Source organism: Megalobrama amblycephala, linkage group LG24, assembly GCF_018812025.1.
Source record: "Megalobrama amblycephala isolate DHTTF-2021 linkage group LG24, ASM1881202v1, whole genome shotgun sequence".
NCBI lineage: Eukaryota > Metazoa > Chordata > Actinopteri > Cypriniformes > Xenocyprididae > Megalobrama > Megalobrama amblycephala.
The window spans coordinates 4,113,610-4,130,847 of NC_063067.1; positions in this window are offsets into that span (position 1 = coordinate 4,113,610).

Here is a 17,238-nt window from a genome sequence, read left to right on the forward strand (position 1 = left end):
ACATAACCTCACACTGGGTTAGAAACGCTCTGCATTCAGTGGGCTCACCCGAATAACGCAGGGGATTGTTTACTCTCGGCTCGGAGGCACAGCTGGAAGTCAGAGTGTTTGGTTGATCCCGGTGAAGTCCGTTACCTGATCAGCGAGATTCTCTATGGCGTGTATGGCCGCAGAGAGCTACTCCTTGTGTCTGCCCAACATAGCTCCCTGCAGCTTGACAGCCGAGCGAATGGGTGCCTCCTTCGCCGGGTCCATTGTGGACAGATTATTATTCTGTTGTGGAAAGCAGAGGACCCAGAAGTGAATGGGCAGTTTAGATGGAGTTTTTATAAATGGCAACAGAAACAAAACTCAGGCAGACTGCCGAGCACCAGCCTCTTGGGTGCTCGCAGCTGGAATACAGTTCAAAACAAAAGTGTTCCTGGGCTTGGTGGAGGGCTCGCAGCAACACTGAGGCTCTGTCCCAGACTTGGAGTGACTGTATCGCAGGTGGCAGGTGATCCACTCGATCTCTGGCTGCAGGGAAACTGGGCAGAGAACAGGTATATCGAACACGGCGGTGCCAAAAAAAAGTCAGGGACTTGGACAGAGACTAAGACTAAGACAAACAAACAAAGAACATTCAAAGGGGATCCAGTTAGTATGAAGAGCTGAGTAACACATAGGAAAACACGTATACTAATCTGGCAAAGAGGTGCAAAGGAAATCAGAGCCGAGAAGGAACAGGTGTGGAAATGATCAGCGCTGATTGTAATGACATACAGCAGAGTCTAAGTAGCAATAATGATAGGGAAAAAAAGAAACAGGAAGAATATCAAACCCGACTCATGACAAAAACAAAATCAATTAAACAAAAAGCTAAATAAACTAGCTAAAACCAGCAGCAATGAATATATACAATTTTCAGCTTTGCATGCTTTTGGTCATGTTAATATAATGAAATGCATTTTCTCATAGCTGCATGTCTTTAAATAAATTACATTTAGAGCAGTCTCCATTGCACATCTCCATTCTCCATTCATCCGGAATCTTTCCACTCCCCTGAAAGGTTTTTTCATAGTGCTTCTGCACACAAACCACTTCCAGTAAGGCAGCTCAGAGAGATCCGGGGTGATACTCCATGAAGCAAATTTAGGACCTCCTTTTCTGTATTCCTTCCAGAGTACTGTATCACCTGAGCTATTTGGATAGAAAGATCGATCACTGGCTACTGCTGATGTACAGATGCTGGTAGATGGGTTTAATTACAGAGGAACAACAAACCTTTTTACTCCAGTAACATGATGGAAAGGAACACTGTGATCTCCAGTATGGCCTTCAATTGTGTTTGTGCAGATGGCTGCACAGAAAGGACACTGAACCCAACAGCAATCACAGAAGTGATCAATCAGAAGCTCATCTGGTCTGTCTGTGTGTTTTAGCTTTACTGGGAAAGTTTTTGTACTGAATGTACTGTGTATGTCAGACACTATAGAAGGAAGTTTTTTCTTTATCACATCTTCTAGGAAGCTAGCTTCAACATCATCTTGATTCACTCCGGTGAGGTCATTTAGGGAAAATACAAGCACATCTGAGAGCTGTTGTGTGAAATGAAGCAACCATGAATTATGTTTGGTGGATTCATGTGCTGCATTTGTGATCTTCTGCTCCAGCAGTTTAATGCTGTTTTCCATCTTGTGTACAACATTGTCTTTGAATCTTTCAGTGATGTACTGATTGACTTCATCTCTGATGAATTCTTGAAGTGTTCTCTGGGATAATGAATGTAGGTCAAGTGCATTTTGAAATCCTGTTTTTCTGCCAGTCTCCTCAGGATGTGTTTCTCCAGTTTTGATCGGTTCCCATTTAGTGATTCACAGTTTGTCATAATTTCATCTGCTAAATTTCTGGCAGTTTTTTTGTAGACATTCTGCTGAATGGACTCTTTAATTTTATTACAAACAAATTCACCAAGAACAGCAGTTGATGTTGCTCCTTGACAGTGTTTCTGGAAAATGCTGTAGTACTCTTTACTCTTTCTCTCAAAATAAAGAACAGGATCATTGGCTTCTATTGGTCAGTGAATGTCTTTTTTGCTCTGTGACATATGCAAAGTACCAGATCCATGAAGAATTCACTCTTGAACACATATTTCACTTTTGGTTCTTCCTGATGCTCTTTTAATTTTGCTTTTATGTAATCTATGAGTTGTTGAAAGTAGCTGATGTTGTAGCCCATCTTTGCAATGTTATATGACTGAATCATTTTATCTGTGTGTTCAGCAATGTCTGTGATTAATGATCTTATTTGGACTTCATCCTCTTTAGATAAAACAAGACCAATCATCTCTTTACCTCGTTTGTACATATTTTTCAGAGCTCCTGTAATTCCACTGGATTTCTTTAACAGCACATATTCTGAATAGCTTGGCAAACAGATCATATCTTTGTGCTCACTGCTCTCTTTCATACGGTCTAAAGGGAGACTCGCATAGGTCTGAATGAGGATGTTTTTCATCTTTTTTTCTTCAGGTGACGCTGCTGAAGAACCTCATTTAATTTCCTCTTAGTTTCTGTCACAATGTTTTCTTGAAGTTGTTGGATCTTTATCTCAAAGAAACCTTTCCACTGATTCAGTACAGCTGCATCTCTATCTTTCTTAAAGAAAGCAGACATTGTCTTTTTCACTTCTTCACTTTTTGCATTCATTTCTCTTTCAAGATAAATTCTTCAATGTCATGAATTGCTTCATTTTCTATTTTGTTGTGGAGCTTGTTTTCAATTTCCAGCATGGTGCTCCGAAGGCTCCAGGCCCACTTGCTGTATTCAGTCTGTAGTTTCTTGTATGTTGCGATTTCCAGGGAATTCTTGAAGCTGAACACAAATTGTTCATTAAGCAAAGCCTCCCAGAGATCTTGAATACGGTCTCTCAGGTGTGTCAGCATTATGCCATCTGATTTTGAAGCATGTGTTCGGATAGTTTGCTTCAGTTCTTGAATGTTCTCGCAGTAGTTTGGGTTTGGTGGTGCCATGGGTGGGCTGCCCTCCCAGAGCTGAGCAAAATACTTCACATCTTTCTGTACATCAAACCCAATGACATCACTGAATCCTTCTGCACCACAGACTTCCTCTTTAGCAGCGAGTTTTGTCATTTCATCCAGTTTCTCCTGCAGTCGTCTCCTTCCCTCCATGTTTTTCTCTCCAGCTGTGATATCTGAGACATTCTGATGCACAAACATGCAGCTAGGGTTCAATTTGACTTTTTTTTCTGAACAACAATCTGAAGAATGTCCTGCATCTCAGATGGGTTTTCTCCAAAGATGTTGATCAGGGTCATATTTCCAAGACCAACAACAAATGTGGCCATTACAATGTCATGATGTGTTGTTGACCTTCCTGCCAGTTCTGGTGCTCGAAGTCCTTCAGTATCAACAACCAGAATGTAGTCAACCTTCAGCTCTGTTTTCATCTCTTCTGACACTTTGACCAGCTGCATGAAAGCTCCTCTGGTGCATCTGCCAGCACTGACGGCAAACTGCAGTCCAAACATGGCATTCAACATGGTGGATTTCCCAGGGCTCTGAATCCCTAAAACTGACAGTACAAAGACTTTCTGGTCTCCCAGTTTCTCAACAAGTTCATCTAGAACAGCAGTGACCCAGGTCAGAAGAACATGAGCAGCATCTCCATCCATCAGCTCCAGTGGAAATCCAGAGATCATCATCTCTGCTGCAAGACTTGAGAGAGAACAGAAGTCAAACTGCAGAATGTCTTTCTTCTTCATCACATATGACCATGATTCATAGATCTGACCAAACTCTCTCAGGATGTGCTCCAAGCCAAAGGTTGTCCTATTGATTTGCTTTGATATGTTTTCCAGGTTTGTCTGTTCAATCTGTAGTTGATCAACACTATCAGGCATCTTTTTCAGTGATAAAACTTCATGCCATTTTACATCATAATCTTTAAGTCCACAGAGCTTCTCAGAAGTGAAGTCATCTAAAAGGTTCATCATCCATCTGAGGAAAAAGTTTTTTTCATTGCCTCTCTGTGATTTCATTGCTTCAATAAATGTCCTCATAAACTCACTCAATCCTTGTTCCATCTGCTTTTCTCTTATTTCTCTCATGTTCTTTAGTTTGGTACTTGCATTGCATTGCTCTAAATTTTCTCCTTCTAGATGACGCAGCTCTTTGTTGATTTTACACCAGTCATGCCACAGTTTCCCCTGACAGGGCAGGTTTGTTTCCTTCACTGTTGATGGATCTTTTCCTCTCAGTAATCCCATGATCTGAACCGCTGCCTCTTTCCCTCTCCGGCACTCTGGATCCTCCTCATCTACTCTGAGTCCTGTGTTTTTGGCCACATCTTCAAGTTTGAAGGTCATTTTCTGCTCAGTCAAACTCACTCTGATCATCTCCCTTATTTGATTAGAAACATCAGATTGTTTTTTGTCCAAAAGATGAATTTTTCATTCCCCAGTTCAGTTTTATCACAGTCACTGTCAGTGAGCAGACATATGAGAGGTTGAGGAGATCTGAAGAGTTGTCTCACCAAACCCTTGTATTGGTTCTTCTGTCCAAAGTCAGGTAAGAGAAGGACGTTTACTGAAGACATACTGGTCAAAATCTCATATTGTTTCTCACTGGCTCCCAGAGGTGTGGACTCGAGTCATGTGACTTGGATTCGAGTCAGACTCGAGTCATGAATTTGATGACTTCAGACTCGACTCGACAAAATGTACAAAGACTTGCAACTCGACTTGGACTTTAACATCAATGACTCGTGACTTCACTTGGACTTGCACCTTTTGACTCGAGAAGACTTGCTACTTCCCATGAAAACCTGTGGAAAAAAAAATGTTCACACGGCCGCGCCGCTCTCAGTGTATCTGCATCTGTGAAAAAAATGTGCACCACCTGTATGCATGCAGAGAGCACACGCGCTGCCTGCACCACATCCAATCACTGTAGTCCCACGTTAGTTTGATTCGACAGCATCTAAGCAGGCACACTGAGCAGTCCCCGGAAATGTCCCCGTTTTATAGCTCGTTCAAAATAATCCGCAAATACATTGCAAAAAAGCCCGACCAACACACAGCAGCCTGTTGGTTATCGGAGCAATCGTGTAGTAATTATATTCACCAACAGAGGGGGCTGTGCAGCTACACTGTCACTGCTACACTTGGTCGCGCGCGCGCCGCTACTTCATGAAGAACGTAACCTGGACCAGAGCAGAGCGCCATTATCATCAATTATCAAAAGAAACATCGTTATTGGTTTCAACTTTTAAGGTAGTAACATACTAACTATTCATGTTAAATTAAAGTAATACGGTTTTGTGTTTTATAACAGGGCTTCAACAGGGTGCTGGATTGTTTTGGACAATTTAAACGTCCTCAGTCACAAAGCAGCAATTTCCACACACGTCTTAACTGTATCACGAGGTGAAGGTACACTCAGATATGAATAAATAAAACAATTATAATAAAATAATAATACACTTGCAACTTACTTAGTGTTTAAAATGAGTCTAAAATGCAAAATAATAGTTAAACATTTAAAAAGTTGTAATTTCTGTACAGCTCATGAAAATGAAAATATTACATTCAATAATAAATGTTAAAAATATTTGTTAAATGCCATTTTATTTATCTTATCTCATATTTATGTTGTTTTAATTTTGTAATGTGATTTTTCAAAATAGTGTAATACTTTTTTTAGTTAGGCCTGGTTAGTAGTGTAATAGTTTTTTGGTGAATTGTATTAAAACCAGACCAAAAATCCTAATAATAAAATTAATTCATAATTATTATTAATGTAATGATATAGGGAACCCATATTTACCTTTCAAGTTATCTGTACTTAACTATTTAAGTTAATTCAGTGAAAAGACCACATTACCCCATTACTCAATTGAACTGAGGGAATCACTTTCCTCAAATCATTTGAGTAGTCTCAACTTATTAGGGTTTACAGTGAACAATTAAAAAACAAAAACCTTCCAAAATGTATTGTCCCCGTTTTTTATTAATAGTTAATAACAAATGAGATTTTGGTGATATTTTGACCACTCAAATAGGAAATGTCCCCGGTTTCCATTTCAGAAATCTGGTCACCTTATTTTATTGATGACATGTTTAAGTTAGCCCTAAGTGTAGGCTAAAAGGACCCATGTCTATTTGAAAGTTAAACTGTTTTTCAATATGAGGTCAATACAATACAGGACTGAAGCTGCTGTGCATTGTTCTAGTGCAATATGCTGTTGAAATACAAGCATTTTTTGTGAAAATTAAAATTTTCTGTTTTTTACTGTATTTGATTAATGTCATTGTATAAAAAGAGGTTTAAATAAATACAAATCTTACAGACATACATGATTTGTATAAATTTTATTTCTGTGGTAAGAGGACTTGAAATGACTCAAAACTAAAATGGTAGGACTTTGGACTCGACTTGAGACTTGTTGGCTTTGACTTTTGACTCGACTCGGGACTTGCCTCATCTTTGACTCGACTTGACTCGGGACTCGAGGGCAAAGACTTGAGACTTACTTGTGACTTGCATAACAATGACTTTGTCCCACCTCTGGTGTGTGTGTGTGTTCACAGTGTGTGTGTGTGTTCACAATGTGTGTGTGTGTTCACAGTGTGTGTGTGTGTTCACAGTGTGTGTGTTCGTGTATATGTGCACTTGTATTGGTGAAATGCAGAGCACAAATTATATGATACTTGGCTACATATTTCATTTTCACTGTTTAAAAGAAGATCCATTTCCTCATTGGTATTTTAAATGTCCTCTTCCCACAGTACCCTTCAAAACTGGCCCTAAATTTACATGAATCTGAATTTGAACTGAATGGCTAGTTTAAGGTCAACATGTTACAGTTCCACAAAATCACTGGCCAAACAAATCATTTAATCAGAGGGAAAATGGTTATTACCACAGTTCTGCACATAAACAGTTAATATGTGTAAATGTTTTATGACAAACATCTCGAGATTAAAAATGTGTCTTGAGATGGTAACTGTGGTACGAACTGTGGTCTTTGTTTTCAATAAATCAGCAGTCATGAAACATGAAACTACAATTAAAGTCCAGTTTAACGAAGTATGTGATGTGCAATATATAATTTATATACAATGACAATCAATCACATTTTTAATCACAAATTAAACACTGAAAGAGGTATAAAAAAAAAAGAAAAAAAAAAAAGGATGCTTGTGTATTTTCACAAAATACACAAGCATCCATTCCCATGAACATTGTTGGGAAGGGGAGGAGCAACTAAAAATCGCAATGTGTCAAAAAAACGGATTTAATTTGCATATGTTAATACTTACATTGTTACGCTGTTGACGACTGAAAAAGCCACAAACGGCTTTCCTGAAGCACTCCACCTGCAAGGACAAACATGTTGTTAAATGATTACTAAAGATCTGATTTATTTGTTCATCTCTTGGATAGTCACAAATGTTCTCAAGTGTCTCAATACACTTGCAGTTCTTCTCTTTTCAGTGCTTTGGACAAGAAACATTTAGTGACTTTTAATTATTATTATGTATAGATTACCCAAAAATGAAATTTCTGTCATTTACTTGGACTCGTCATTCCAAACATATGGAATCGAACACAAAAGAAGATGTTAGGAAGAATGCTAAATCCAGGCTGCTCTTTCCCAAATAATGCCACTGTCGTGACCAATCCACCATGCTTGAATGTGCCTACATGTAAATGAAATTTGGGAGCTACAGCAATGGGGAAATTTTTCATGGAATATCAAATCAAAATTTCATCTATTTCTTCATGTGAAGAAGATTTATGATTTCTGGAGACTTGGAATGAAGCATGTGGTTGTCTGGATATTTTTTAAGGTGTATTAATTGTACTTTTGTTGTTATTTTTAAGCCTGGAAGTTGGGCTCCTGATCCACATTAGTTGTATGGAAAAAGCAACCTAGACATTCATGATTGTTTGTTTTGTTGTTCACAGAAAAAAGTCATACAGGTTTGGAACGACATGAGAGTGAGTAAGAGATGACAATAGGCCTATTAATTTTTGAGCAAACTATTGCTTTATTAAAGATTAAAAGGAACACCAACACAGATTTGATTTGCTTCTGAATGTACTTGCCTGCTTGTAAAGGATGAAAAAGATCACACAGATGATCAGCAAACAGATGATCGGCACACTGACCCCAGCTGCAATAGGCCCTGAATGTGACTCATTATAGCCAGTACTGTATGAAGTGCTGGGAGCTTCTTTAAAGAACAACAGGAACAAAAAAAGTGTTCAAAAATGAATGCATGAAAATCAGTCAGCTTGGTCTGGTAGTTTATTAGTTCTGCTGGTATTTAAAATATAATGGCAACATATGGACATGCCAGACGGCAGACCTGATCAAGAGAACACCACAGATAAGCAGGAAGTAATCAAATGTGTACCTTATAATACTAATTATAATATAGTACTAATATAATACTAAATAATACTAATATTAATAATACTACCCTGTAGAATCAATCATCTTTCATTTTTGCTGAACATTAAAGTATTATTTTACTTTCAAATGAAAATTAGCCCAAACTTTACTCACTCTCAAGCTATCCTAGGTGTATATGACTTTGTTCTTTATTAATAAATATTAATATTAATAAATATCCTGATGCATGCAAGCTTTATAATGGCAGTGAATGGGAAACAAGTATGAGCTGAAGAAAGTGCTTCCATCCATCATAAACATACTCCACACAGCTCCGGGGGTTAATAAAGGCCTTATGAAGCAAAGCGATGCCGTTTGGGTAAAAAAAATAAAATAAATAAATAAATCCATATTTAAAAAGTTATAAAATAAACTAGATTAAAAAAAGTTTGTCAAGACAAACTTTAAGTTGGCTTGAAAAAGCCAGTCCAGAAAGTTTGAAGAAGTTTTGATAGATAAAAACTACTAAACTAAAAATGAAAACTATCTATCCATCTAACTATCTATCTCTCTCTAAGGTATTCTGGGTCGTTGTTAAGGTGTTGCTATGCCTTGTGTAATGCCTTTCATAAAGTTGGGAACATGGCCTGGCATATGCAAATATTGGGGCGTACACCCCGGCTGTTACGTAACAGTCGGTGTTATGTTGAGATTCGCCTGTTCTTCGGAGGTCTTTTAAACAAATGAGATTTATATGAGTTTCCATGTACTGAACTCTTGTTATTTGACTATGCCAATATAAATACAATTTTTCATTCGAGGGCACCTTTTAAAAAGTTAAAAATAATTCAAAATTGTTGTAAATAAAACTTTCAGGAAAATATATAAAGTTTTGTAGACTAATGTGTATGTTTCAGATGTGTTAATTATGAGTAATACAGGTGCTGGTCATATAATTAGAATATCATCAAAAAGTTGATTTATTTCACCAGTTCCATTCAAAAAGTGAAACTTGTATATTACATTCATTCATTACACACAGACTGATATATTTCAAATGTGTATTTCTTTTAATTTTTATGATTATAACTGACAACTAAGGAAAATCCCAAATTCAGTATCTCAGAAAATTAGAATATTACTTAAGACCAATACAAAGAAAGGATTTTTAGAAATCTTGGCCAACTGAAAAGTATGAACATGAAAAGTTTGAGCATGTACAGCACTCAATACTTAGTTGGGGCTCCTTTTGCCTGAATTACTGCAGCAATGCGGCGTGGCATGGAGTGGATCAGTCTGTGGCACTGCTCAGGTGTCATGAGAGCCCAGGTTGCTCTGATAGTGGCCTTCAGCTCTTCTGCATTGTTGGGTCTGGCATATGGCATCTTCCTCTTCACAATACCCCATAGATTTTCGATGGGGTTAAGGTCAGGCGAGTTTGCTGGCCAATTAAGAACAGGGATACCATGGTCCTTAAACCAGGTACTGGTAGCTTTGGCACTGTGTGCAGGTGCCAAGTCCTGTTGGAAAATTAAATCTGCATCTCCATAAAGTTGGTCAGCAGCAGGAAGCATGAAGTGCTCTAAAACTTCCTGGTATATGGCTGCGTTGACCTTTGACCTCAGAAAACACAGTGGACCGACACCAGCAGATGACACCCCAAACCATCACTGACTGTGGAAACTTTATACTGGACCTCAAGCAACGTGGATTGTGTGCCTCTCCTCTCTTCCTCCAGACTCTGGGACCCTGATTTCTAAAGGAAATGCAAAATTTACTTTCATCAGAGAACATAACTTCGGACCACTCAGCAGCAGTCCAGTCCTTTTTGTCTTTAGCCCAGGCGAGACACTTCTGACGCTGTCTGTTGTTCAAGAGAGGCTTGACACAAGGAATGCGACAGCTGAAACCCATGTCTTGCATACGTCTGTGCGTAGTGGTTCTTGAAGCACTGACTCCAGCTGCAGTCCACTCTTTGTGAATCTCCCCCACATTTTTGAATGGGTTTTGTTTCACAATCCTCTCCAGGGTGCGGTTATCCCTATTGCTTGTACACTTTTTTCTACCACATCTTTTCCTTCCCTTCACCTCTTTATTAATGTGCCTGGACACAGAGCACTGTGAACAGCCAGCCTCTTTTACAATGACCTTTTGTGTCTTGCCCTCCTTGTGCAAGGTGTTAATGGTCATCTTTTGGACAACTGTCAAGTCACCAGTCTTCCCCATGATTGTGTAGCCTACAAAACTAGACTGAGAGACCATTTAAAGGCCTTTGCAGGTGTTTTGAGTTAATTAGCTGATTAGAGTGTGGCACCAGGTATCTTCAATATTGAACATTTTCACAATATTCTAATTTTCTGAGATACTGAATTTGGGATTTTCCTTAGTTGTCAGTTATAATCATCAAAATTAAAAGAAATACACATTTGAAATATATCAGTCTGTGTGTAATGAATGAATATAATATACAAGTTTCACTTTTTGAATGGAATTAGTGAAATAAATCAACTTTTTGATGATATTCTAATTATATGACCAGCACCTGTACACTTGTTGTAGGTTTGAAATTCTACATATGGCACATTTATGTTTGCCAACAACAACAGCAAATATTTTAGCAAAATGTATATTTTAGTCAGAATTATTGCACCCCTATAATATTTGACGCGAATGCGTGTGACGGCGCTCTTTCACGGAAGTTTGTGCTTGCAGAAGGCTCGTCCAATCCTGACGGCAAAATGGAAATATTTTCTGGAATTTCTAACATTTACAGATGGAGAATATGCCTGTGAAATGTAAATTATGCACTGAGGAAATTATTGGATGTCATGATGACGAGGGCATGTTAGTGCTAACCCTCCCGGAAACCATAGAGATTGATTCAAATTCTTTGAATGGAAGTCTATGAGAGCACTCTGGGCGATTCTCAGCCAGAGTGAAATAGCCCAAAAAGAGGCAGAACTCCACAGAACGTGACTTGACGCTGATTGGACTATAGCTTATTTGGTTGTTAAGTCTGACGTCACGTGGCAGCGCTTCCGGGTCCTAACGCTCTATCTCATACCACAAGAAAACAACAAATGGTGCTAATATACACACACAATGTGGTGTAATACTACAAAAAAAAATATAATCATAACCTTTATCTCCATACCAAAATTCCAGATGGCCAAACAATGATTCATCTTTTATAAATCGTTAAAATATTAATGTCTGTGACGCTGTGAGCACGGAGACTGTTGTGTAGACTGTAAGTATTTAAAATGTTTAACTTTTTAAAACGATTGATGTTTAATATGAATATGAATAAATAGCGCTCATAAACGGCCGATGGCGGCATTCTCAAGTGAAACGAGTTGAGGCTTGGACCCGAAAACGACGTTCATCATGACTTAACAAGCGGATATCAAGGCAGAACAAACAGTCTAGAGCAGTGACCGCTAGCGTAACTCTGTGGTTGAATGTGACTGAAAAAAATCCATCCCTTTCGCACTTTGGTGGTGCATCGCCTTATCGCCCTAATGAAAAAACTGCCCCTGAACCAATTATAAATCAGTAATGCTGAAACACTTGATGTGGTATGGTGTGATGAGCCACAGACAGTAATATTTCTATTCCTGCGCTACTTCTGATAACAGAAAAAAAAAAATTTTTAACATTAATTTTGTCTAGTGTACACAGCCTCAATCTGCTGCAGTTAATGTGGACATGGGGTAAAAAATGTGAAATTATCAGGATCTGAAATATCAGTGATAAAAGACCAGCTGCTGTGTTTAAGCATAAAGTACCTGTTGGTTTGATGCTTGGGATGGGTGTTTCATCTGGCACAGCAGTTGTTGTTGAGGTTGAGGGAACATCTGAACCAAGAACACAGGCAAGTTAGACAGATTGATTCATTAAAACATTATTTACATTGCTAAGGATGTCAAAAGTACCAGTACTTCAAGTCAGTACTAAAAACAAACAAACAGGTAATTTCTGCACTTCTTCCCCATTTCTGAATTTAGTAGTTTACAACTACTGAATATTTTTAGCATTGTTTATTTCAATTAGACTGTTTATTTGAATTACTTAAGAAACCTGAAGCTGTTGTTTCAATTTGTTCATTATCTATTAATATGCATCTTTTTAAATGAGTGTTTTGATAGCATATTACTGTTTGCTAGTTTCAATGGTAGTAGTACTGACAGGTACTGTCTGTGACTCTTATAATCTATCTAACATAAGCTTTTGGTTGCAATCAAATCAGTCAGATTTTCAAAATGCTCACCTTCATCGAGAGTGAAATTCGGGAGAAAAGGCGTTTTTTCACGGTTTAGGAATGCATCAAACCGATCCGAGTGACTGATGTTGTGCATGATCAGAACCAAATATCCTGACTGAATTTTAAAGCATTCATCACAATAACTAAATGTGCAGCTGCTTTTATGACAGAAGTATTGTGCAACCATCTCAATTTTATCTGTTCCTTGTCTTTGCACCATCACTTGATCATTCTCTCCCAGTCGATCCATTTTGAGGAGTTTCTTGCTGTAGGTTTTGCCCTCACTGACCATCTCAGCACCAGTCAAGCAGAGCCACAGCAGCAGCAGCAGCCCTGTAAACAAACAGATTGTTTAGCGGGGTCCCAGGGCACGTTTCAACAGGTAAAAAGGACTGGATGAGCTCTAGTTTTCAAATATAACAACCATAATTGAAATCAAGTCATTTTGAGGCAGAAACAGCATGTTACAAAATATTTCACCTGGTAAAAAGGACTGGATTGTTTGGCACAAAGCAAGTCTTGCACTGTAGCATAATAAAATGATTCTGACAGTCCAGTTTTACTTCTGTGAATTGAATTAATCTTGAACTTGTTCATAGTTTATGTATTATGCCTGAATTTATTTTATTATGCCTGAATTTATTCAGTTGAATTGTGCCTGCTACAACAAATGAGCTTATGTCTATGTCCAAACTTGATGTCTCATATTACTGCCTTTTTATTTTTTACCATTATTATTATTGCAAAAATAGAGAGATGACATGTTTATGATATACAAATTCAGTATACAAAATGTATTAACAATGTTCACTGTTTCCAAAGTACACATGATAAAATTTGAGTTCCTCAAATTGTCACAAGGGAAACAGATATTATGTTATATTTTGCATATGAAATAAAAATTAAGAAATAAATAAATATGGATAAAACTATATGTTGTCATTATTGCCTTCTTTAATATTTTTCACATGCAAGATGCAAGGGTGCAATATAACATTCAAAATTAACATATAATTTCAAAGGGCACTAATGAAATCAATCAATTACCTCGCCCACTTCAGAGGGACGCTATTTCATGTGGCGTGTTCGCTTTGAAGGTGTGATATAGCATTATATAAAAATATAAAATGTTCATTAAAATGGTACAATACTTTAAAGTTAATTTGTCTTATTATTACTTCAGTTTGCAGAACACATTCTGCAAAATTCTACAATTAACTTCTCCAGTGAGCCACAAGACGTAACTTGGTTCAGAATGGAGATTGCTTTAATGCTGCAATGCCAATCTGGCATGGCTTTAAACTCATGAATGCCATTGATGTGCTTTTTGGTGTGCATCACCTTCATTAGTGGTGTACCTTAACCTCATAGATGACCTAAGTGAACCGTGCCACTTTTGTGGATAGACAGAAACATTTGAAGACTCTGAAGAAGAGGCAGAAACATTAAAAGACACTGGATGAGAGGCAGAAACATTAGACTTTTTGGTTTGTAGCATACATCAAGTAATAATGAATGCACCATTGCTTTAAAACTGTTTATTGTTACTCTTATTTTTACAGATTGCCTGTGATTACTGCGGGCGATGGTTCCACTCAAAATGTGTGGGAAATCCATCCACAGAGAATGAATACAAATGTGTTTCATGCAATAAATGACTCAATTATGAAGCCTTTGTTTTTGGAGTTTGAGTTTTATTTTCCCCTTAATTTTCACTTCGGGTAAACTGTTATACCTACTCAAATCAGTCTCTGAAAATCATTTTTCTTATAAAATGTGGCATTAAATCACCCCTGACCTCACTGTGGTTCAAATAGGCCTGCAATAGAGGCTTATCTGTACTAACCAAAGCCTTAATAAACATGACATTGAAATAGGTAATACGTTTTAAATTGGAAAAGGAATAAAGATTGAATTGACAGATGGGAAAATCTTGCTTCTAAAAAAAAAGGAAGGAAAAAAAAAAAAAAAACACCACCTTCAAGTTGAGGAAAAAAGACATAATTTTTGAACCTTTTGGGTTCCCGTACATCCAGTTGTGCTTGTGTAAAGGGGAACACAGATTCCGAAGGGAACAAAATCAAATTATGCAATAGCCTAATAATAATGCTAAAAAATAAAAAGGCAGTAATATGAGGCGAGTTTAAGACATCGACTTGACATTAGGGTTGTGCCGATGGACGATATCATCGTACATCGTGATGGCTTACCGACATCACGATGGAGAGACCATAGACTGTAAAAAAAAAAAAAAAAAAAACATCGTGATGCCACGCCCCCGCCCCACTCAAAGCCCGGATGAGTCATTAGTTGGGAAATAAAATAACCCTTTCGCACGTAAATTTAAAATATTCTGGCTGACCCCCTCAGCGTGAGTTTTTCAAGGCGACCGTTATTTAGAACGTATCACTTTATTGTTTCCATGGTGACGCGTCATTGCTTGTCATGTCACACACCGCAGCGCTGTAGCCTATGACTGATGATCTGCTTTTATTTCAGTTTTCCTTTTTTATTCAAAATATTCACTTATTTGTTAACTATAACATGAAATATCTGATATTCCGATTGTCAAATATGTGAAAGTGGATGTGTTTTGCTGTTTAAACAACTTTATAATGATTGCATTAGTTGAGCTATACACGTTATGGGCGTCGCCATGTTAGTTTGTGCCGCAGGTTCTGTTGGATTCAAAACATCTTATATGTATTTAAACATCCGAAACCTAAAATAAACATTATGTGGTTGCAAACACTGCATATTTGTGATATATGAAAAGTGCTGGCGTGTCCATCTCTGGTTTAGCGCCAGCCAAAGCGCACACGCACATTTGAATTTGGCAATTGATCACGTGATGCACTGCACTGAACGTTCTAATCACACCGGTGTGATCGTACGTGTCAAAGGGATAAATAAAGTAATAAAGTAAAATAATGAATAATAATGATATAATAACGAAAAATTAAAATACACAGCCCCACCCCCGACGATATCATCGTCCATCGCGATGTTTTACTGTAAACATCATCAACTGCCAATTTAGGGGACATCGCCCAACCCTACTTGACATTATCAAGTTTAGACATCAGCATGAACATAAGTTAATTTGTGTAGCAGGCACAATTCAACTGAATAAATTCAGGCATAATAAACTAAATTCAGGCATAATACATAAACTATAAACAAGTTCAAGATTAATTAAATTCACAGAAGTAAAACTGGACTGTGAGAATCATTTTATTATGCTACTGTGCAAGACATTTAAATGTAGCGGCAATATTTTTGGCCTTCTTCCCTTTCCGTTCATCCAGCGGTGTTTCATGCGCAGTCGGCTGCTACAACAGCAATCAGTTGTCGTGCCGAATGGACTATATGCACGGGTTACTTCCTGGTTGTCGTTAAGCCAGCTCGGGCACTTCCGGTGAACTGTTAGCTGTTCATTCTGTAGTCGTTGTACATCGACACAGAACCATCTATGGTTGACTTTTTAATGTTGTATTTATATTTTAATGCAGTTATTACATTTACCTAATTTGCCAATAAACCAGTTTTATTGATTGCAATAAAGACAAAGCTATTGGGACTGTTTAAAAATGCCGTGTCTGTAATTAGACACACACACACACATTTTTCCCCAGCACTTCAAATGTTATTTTTAATGCGATGACCACAAACATAATTTGTTCATCCTTCTGAGATTGTCCCCATTGTAAAACCGAACGTTTAAAAATGTAGGAAATTTAACATTTGATTAAAAACACTTATTTAAAAATAAAAAAGACAGTAATTAGCACTTTAACCAGCAGGTGGCGGCAAAGTAGCCTTTATTTGCGCACATATCAGCCATTTCCTCTAAACGTTTTTACGGAGCCCCTAAAGGGACATGGTGGTAGAAAAAAAAATGGGAAGGAAGGAAATTTTACATGGTGGTGGAAAAAAAATTTGGGATGGGAGGAATTTTTTTTTTTTTAAATCTTTTGCGTTCCCTCGCAAAGATTGCGTTCCCTCGCAAAGATGTTTTGCGTTCCCTCGCAAAGATTGCGTTCCCTCGCAAAGATGTTTTGCGTTCCCTCGCTCTCCTGCTGGTTATAGGTACTACAACACTTAGTTTGGCAAGTAGCACTTAAAGGCCTTCTTTACACAAATGATGTTGGTACACAGCTTACATACAACAGCTTTTGCATGATAATGGCTTACTGGATTTGATGGCATTACAATTTATTTAATATTTTTACTAATAACAGTTAAGTTATTATTATATTATTTTATTTAATAATTAATAATCATAAACGTTATGCATTTTTTTTTTTTTTATCAAACTAAGTGTTGGGTTTTGCACTTTTCAGACGGTCCCTTCAGGCGTGTATCTCCGCCGCCTGCTCATAGAGATCAATTTATTATAAAACACATTTGAGGAAAATTGGGTTGTTGTAGCTTGTTGTCTAGGTTACTATGATTGGAAGTAGCTTTTTAACAACGTTTAGCTCACGAGTTACTAATCCGGGAAGCTCGAATCTGTGAATATATTGCTGAACTGCTTGACATAAGCACTGACTGCATTTCTTCATTTTTGAGTCC